Genomic DNA, 6,638 nt, shown 5'->3' on the forward strand with positions numbered 1-6,638 from the left:
TGATTTTTGTCATCTTCAACATCAATCACCTCTCTTGGCCTTAGGTCACCAATATCCATATTCTTCATTGCATCGGCCAATTGAGTGCCTCTCACATCATCTAGATTTTCATCTTCCTCTTGAGAGCCATTGGTTTCATCAAACTCAACATCATGCACCTCCTCAAGAGTACCACTAGCCAAATTCCAAACTCTATAAGCTTTGCTAGTAGTTGAGTAACCAAGCAAGAAACCTTCATCACATTTCTTTTCAAATTTACTCAATCTAGTGCCTTTCTTCAATATGTAGCATTTGCAACCAAAAACCTGAAAATATGCAATGTTGGGCTTTCTACCATTCAAGAGCTCATATGGAGTCTTTTCCATCATTGGGTGACAATAGAGTCGGTTGCTATAGTAGCAAGCCGTGTTGATTGCTTCGGCCCAAAAAGAATGACTCACATTGTACTCACTCAACATTGATCTTGCCATATCAATCAAAGTTCTATTCTTTCTCTCAACAAGACCATTTGATTGTGGAGTATACTTGGCCGAGAATTGATGCCTAATGCCAAATTCATCACAAAGCTCATCAACTCTTGTGTTCTTGAATTCACTTCCATTGTCACTTCTCACTTTCTTGATGGTTGTTTCAAACTCATTGTGTACTCTCTTGACAAATGATTTGAAGGTTGCAAAAGCATCACTCTTGTCACTAAGAAATAATACCCATGTATATCTTGTGAAATCATCCACTATCACAAATCCATATTTGTTTCCACCAATGCTTGTGTATGTAGTTGGTCCAAACAAGTCCATGTGCAACAACTCAAATGTCTTGCATGTACTCATGATGCTCTTCTTTGGATGAGTGTTGCCAACTTGCTTTCCAGCTTGACATGCACTACAAAGTTTGTCTTTCTCAAATGCGACATCTTTCAAGCCTCTAACAAGATCATGCTTGACTAACTTGTTCAATTGTTTCATTCCAACATGAACAAGCCTTCTATGCCATAACCAACCCATGCTAGATTTAGTGAGCAAGCATGTTGATAATTGAGATTCACTAGCATTGAAATCAACCAAGTATAGATTCTCATATCTAAAGCCTTTGAATATCAAGTTTGAGCCATCTACACTTATGATCTCTACATCATCAACTCCAAAGATGCATTTGAAACCAAGATCACAAAGTTGAGCTACGGATAACAAGTTGAAATTCAAGCTCTCTACTAGTAGCACATTGGAAATGCTCAAGTCACTGGATATGGCAATTTTACCAAGCCCTTTGACCTTGCCTTTGCCATTGTCACCAAATGTGATACTATCAACACCATTGTCATCATTTGGATTGATTGAATTGAACATTCTTGAATCACCGGTCATGTGTTGTGTGCACCCACTATCAAGCACCCAATGCCTTCCTCCGGCTTTATAGTTTACCTACAAAACAAATCAATGTTTCTTAGGTACCCATACTTGCTTGGGTCCTTGGAGGTTAGTGACTAAGCTCTTTGGTACCCAAATGGCCTTCTTCTTTGGACCCACAATTGGTGTACCAATAAACTTAGTTTGCACACCCTTCTCACCCTTGGTAAGCACATAACAAGAATCAAAAGGAATGTAAGGTACATTAGCATTTTTCTTGTTCTTGTTCATTTTGTTGCAATTAAGCTCTAGGTGTCCAACTTGCTTGCATTTGTTGCAATACCGACCATTGCTCTTCACAAAGCTAGGCTTGTGAGTTGCAAAGGCTTTCTTGCCTTTCTTGGGGGTATAGCCTAATCCCTCTTTGTTGAGAGAAAACCTTTGGCTACCCAAGCACTTTAGCAAGCGGGCCTCACCACCATAGGCCTTGCCTAGGGCGTGAGTGAGCTCATCCACCTCTCTCTTGAGAGTCTCGTTCTCAACCTTTAGTGAAGCATCACAAGTGACACTAACACTAGAAGTGGAGGTAGAGTTGGTTGTAGTGGATGAGGACCTACAAGAAGAGTTATTGGCAACAACAATAGGTGGGTTGGGTGATTCTTTAATTAAGTCACATGTTGTGCCCACATCACATGATACAACAACCTTTTCCTTGTTCTCTTCTAACAACAAGGAGTGAGCTTTCTCAAGCTTGGTGTGAGCCTTGCCAAGCTTCTCATGGGCATCCACTAGCCTCTCATGATTAGCATTGAGCTCATGAAAGGATTGCTCAAGAGCTTTTAACTTCTTGACCAATTCTTTGCACTTCTTGTTTTTAGATTGAATAAGTGAATCGGCTTGTTCTAGCATGTCCATGAGTTGTTCATTAGTGAATTCATTTTCATCGTCACTATCACTATCATGTTCATTTTCACTTTCACTTTCACTCTCATCATATTGTACCTTGTGGCCCTTGGCCATGAAGCATGAAGGAGTGTTGAAGAGTGATGGCTTGTTGATAGCAATGCTTGCAAGTGCCTTCTTCTTGGATGACTTGTCATCATCGCTTGAATCATCATCCGAAGAGGCATCACTATCCCATGTCACAACATAGGATCCACCCTTCTTCTTCTTCTTGAAGACCATCTTCTTGTCCTTCTTTTCTTTCTTCTCCTTCTTGTTCTTCTTCTCATGCTCATCATGATCACTATTGTATGGACAATCCGCCACAATATAATCGGGGCTCTTGCACTTGTAGCATAGCCTCACATATTCCTTGTTCTTGGAGTTGTCCCTTCTCTTTCTTGTATGGTAGCCCTTCTTCTTCATCATTTTGCCAAATTTGCGGACAAAGAGTGCTAGTGCTTCATCATCACTATCGTCATTGGAGCACTCCTCATCACTTGATTCTTCCTTCTTGGCCTTGCTCTTGGATGAAGAGCTAGCTTTGAATGCTATGCTCTTCTTCTTCTTATCATCATCATCCTTCTTCATGACCTCATCATCATCATTGTCATTGTATTGATCTTCGGTCATGGCATCTCCAAGTACCTCATTAGGAGATACACCCGTTAATCCACCTCTAAAGATGATTGTTCTCAATGTCTTGAACCTCTTGGGCAAGCACATCAAGAACTTGTGAATGAAGTCCTCATCCTTCACTTCTCACCAAGGCCCTTGAGATCATTGATGATGACTTGGAGCCTATAGAACATCTCTGGGATTGACTCATCATCCTTCATCTTTTAGTTGGATAGCTTGTCCTTGAGCATATACAACTTTGCACTTTTTACCATTATAGTGCCCTCATATGTTTCTTCTAGTCTTGTCCACACTTCACTTGCCTTCTCAATATCTTTGACTTGTTCAAATACCTTTGAATCAATGCCATTGTATATTGTATTGAGAGCCATAGCATTGCATTGCTTGTTTGCTCTCTCATTGTCGGTGGGGTTAGCGGGGTCAAGGATCACAAAATCATTCTCCGTGACTTCCCACACTCTATCATTGATTGATCCAAGGTACATCTCCATTTTTCTTTTCCAATAGTCAAAGGAACTTGTGCCATCAAAGAACGGTGGTTTGCCCCCAACATGGTTGAACACTATTTGAGCCATAATTTGAGAACCGAGGTTGTTAAGCATTCACAAAACGGTGACCACGGCTCTGATACCACTTGAAAGGTCCTAATATGGCTAGAGGGGGTGAATAGCCTATTTAAAAGTTCTACAAAAACACTAGACCAAGAGGTTAGTAAATAACAAAGCGAAGCTTTTTGCTCTAGCTCTAATGGGGTGTTTGCAAGCCACCTACCCAACAATTCTAGTTGCTATGATCACTATGCACACAAGAACTAAGTCTCTACTTACACTAGAGAGCTACCTAAAGTTTCTATACAAGAAGTAAGCTACTCTAGTTTGCAAGAAAGTAAGAGAGCAAGTTTGATCTTTATTATACCACCATGTAGAGGGGATGAACCAATCACAATATTATGAAGTCCAATCACCGAGAGAAATCCAATCAACAATCACAATGGAGACACAAGATTTTTCTCCCGAGGTTCACGTGCTTGCCGGCACGCTACGTCCCCGTTGCGTCGACCAACACTTGGTGGTTCGGTGGCTAAGAGGTGTAGCACGAACCGTCCTCACTAGGACACCACAAGAACCTACCCACAAGTGAGGTAGCTCAATGACACGAGCAATCCACTAATGTTGTCTTCGGCTCTCCGTCGAGGTAGGCACAAACCTCTCACAATCGCCGGGAGATGGCCACGAACAATCACCAACTCGTGCCAAAACTCCTCCGCTGCTCCAAGCCATCTAGGTGGCGGCAACCACCAAGAGTAACAAGAAAACCGTAGCTAGAACGATCCCCAAGTGCCACTAGATGCAATCACTCAAGCAAATGCACTTGGAATCACTCCCAATCTCACAAAGATGTTTAATCTATGAAGGAGATGAGTGGGAGGTGTTTGCTTAGGCTCACAAGGATGTCAAGTATGTTAGAATGCCAAGAGAGTGAGCCCCAAGCCGGCCAAACACATATATATAGCCCCTCAAACAAATAGAGCCGTTGGCTCTTTCACTGGGCAAAACACGGGGTCACCGGACGCTCTTAAAGGGGCACCAGACGCTCCACACCAGCGTCCGGTGCTCCAAAGTCAGCCACGTGTCATCTTTCGAAACGCTCGTGTCAGAGTCTAACGGTCTCCTGCAGTGCACCAGACACTGAGCAAGTTGGCACTGGACGCGTCCGGTGCACACCGGACTCATGCGCAGAGAGTTCCGCAAACCTGCGGGTCACCGGATGCTAAGCACCGGTAGCGTCCGGTGCTCACCGGACCCATGCGCAGAGAGGGTCGCAAAACGCCCGCACACCGGTCGCTAACCACCGGACGCTCCCCGAGCGTCCGGTGCTTCTAGTCAAACACTCCGACCGAAGTCAGATAGCACCGGACTCATGAACAGGAGCTCCCCAGCGTCCGGTGTTCACCGTCCGGTGCTTAACCCTAGCACCACAGCACACCGGACGCTCAGCCACAGCGTCCGGTGCCTCAAAGGCCAGCGTTCGGTGAGTGTTTCTCTGCGAGGAACACTCCCGTGACTTCTCCAAATTTCCCACCGGCGCAATATAAAATATGCACTTCATTTTCTCGAAAAGCGCCGAATCATCCTCTCTCTACCCTTCAAACTCCACCTCCTTCTCAAAGTGTGCCAACACCACAACGTGTGTACCAACAAGTGCACGTGTGTTAGCATTTTCACAAATATTTTCTTTGAAGGAGTTAAGTTAGCTCACTAGGTTCTAAATGCATGCACATGAACAAAGACACCTAGTGGCACTTGATAACCGCTTAGCCAAAGAATTCTCCTCTTTATAGTATGGCTGTCTATCCTAAATGTGATCACACCCTCTATGGTGTCTTGATCACCAAAACCAAAACCCTAAGCAATACCTTTGCCTTGATCTCCATAGGGTTTTGTTTTTCTCTTTCTTCTTTTCCAAGTTGAGCACTTGATCACTCTGTGGTCATCACCATCATCACCATGATCATCACTTGCTCCAACACTTGGCATGTATCAACCTCATTAAGTCTACACATACTTAGCATAGAGGTTAGTACTAGGGTTTCATCAATTATCCAAAACCAAACTAGGGATTTCACCCTGGAGGAGACACCCCTTGAATCCTTATTCATTATTCATAGACAGAGAAACAAGCTAGGGTTTGGAGATGAGAGCTCTCCTCTCATCTCTAAACTAGAGTAGATCTAGATAGTAGCAAGATGGAGAGCGAGGGAGGATTGGAGGAGAGGCCGGCCTGTCGGTTCTTCCTCCGGTTGTACTTCGCCATGATCAAGCTCTAATCAAGCTTGCTCATGGGATGACTCTGGTAATCTGCTTCTTATTTCATTATGCAATTATTATCCATGTATGTTCTGGTTCACAACTCTTTTGAGTACTTTAATCTATAGGACGCTATAGGTGAGAGTTGTAGTGTACGTGTAAGCGTGGTGCTTAGGCCTAGATTACTTGTGGATATCCCCTGTTAGCTGGATCGTGTGGTAGGCCGCGTAGATTTATCTGTGTGCGTATAAATACCATAGTACACTCTAGTGCCATGTACTATCTGTGTGCTACACCCAGCATGGCATTATAGTGTATCATGGTATTTATACGCACACAGTTAAATCCGCAAGCGCACGGATACCGTTGTAGCTTTTACCCGGTTAAAGGTTTTATCGTATCCACAGGGAAATGGGAGAACCAACTACGCTCTAACTTAACCAAGATAGATAGATAGGTGTAAATAGGAAAGATGGTAGAATTGAATAAGAACAATATTAAAGGTAAGATAACAATGGGTGATAATATGGGAATAGAGAGTAGAGCAATCTAGTCTATGGGCGATGGTAGGAGAATAGAGAGGATAACTATGGTTTCTCTACTTCAAAGGGGTATGTCTATGTCTGGGACGAACCACGTGATAAGATTACACCACAAAGGATGCTTATCCATAGGTCGATAAACCCTACCAGTCCTTCTAACGGGAAGTGGACTACAGTAGACCAACATAGGTGTCACCTACGCGGCCTACCACATGATCCGGCTAGACAGGGGATATCCACAAGTAATCTAGGTCTAAGCACCACGCTTACACCTGTACTACAACTCTCACCTATAGCGTCCTATAGATTAAAGTACTCAAAAGAGTTGTGAACCAGAACATACATGGATAGTAATTGCATAA

Source organism: Sorghum bicolor, chromosome 2, assembly GCF_000003195.3.
Source record: "Sorghum bicolor cultivar BTx623 chromosome 2, Sorghum_bicolor_NCBIv3, whole genome shotgun sequence".
In the NCBI taxonomy this organism is placed as follows: domain Eukaryota; kingdom Viridiplantae; phylum Streptophyta; class Magnoliopsida; order Poales; family Poaceae; genus Sorghum; species Sorghum bicolor.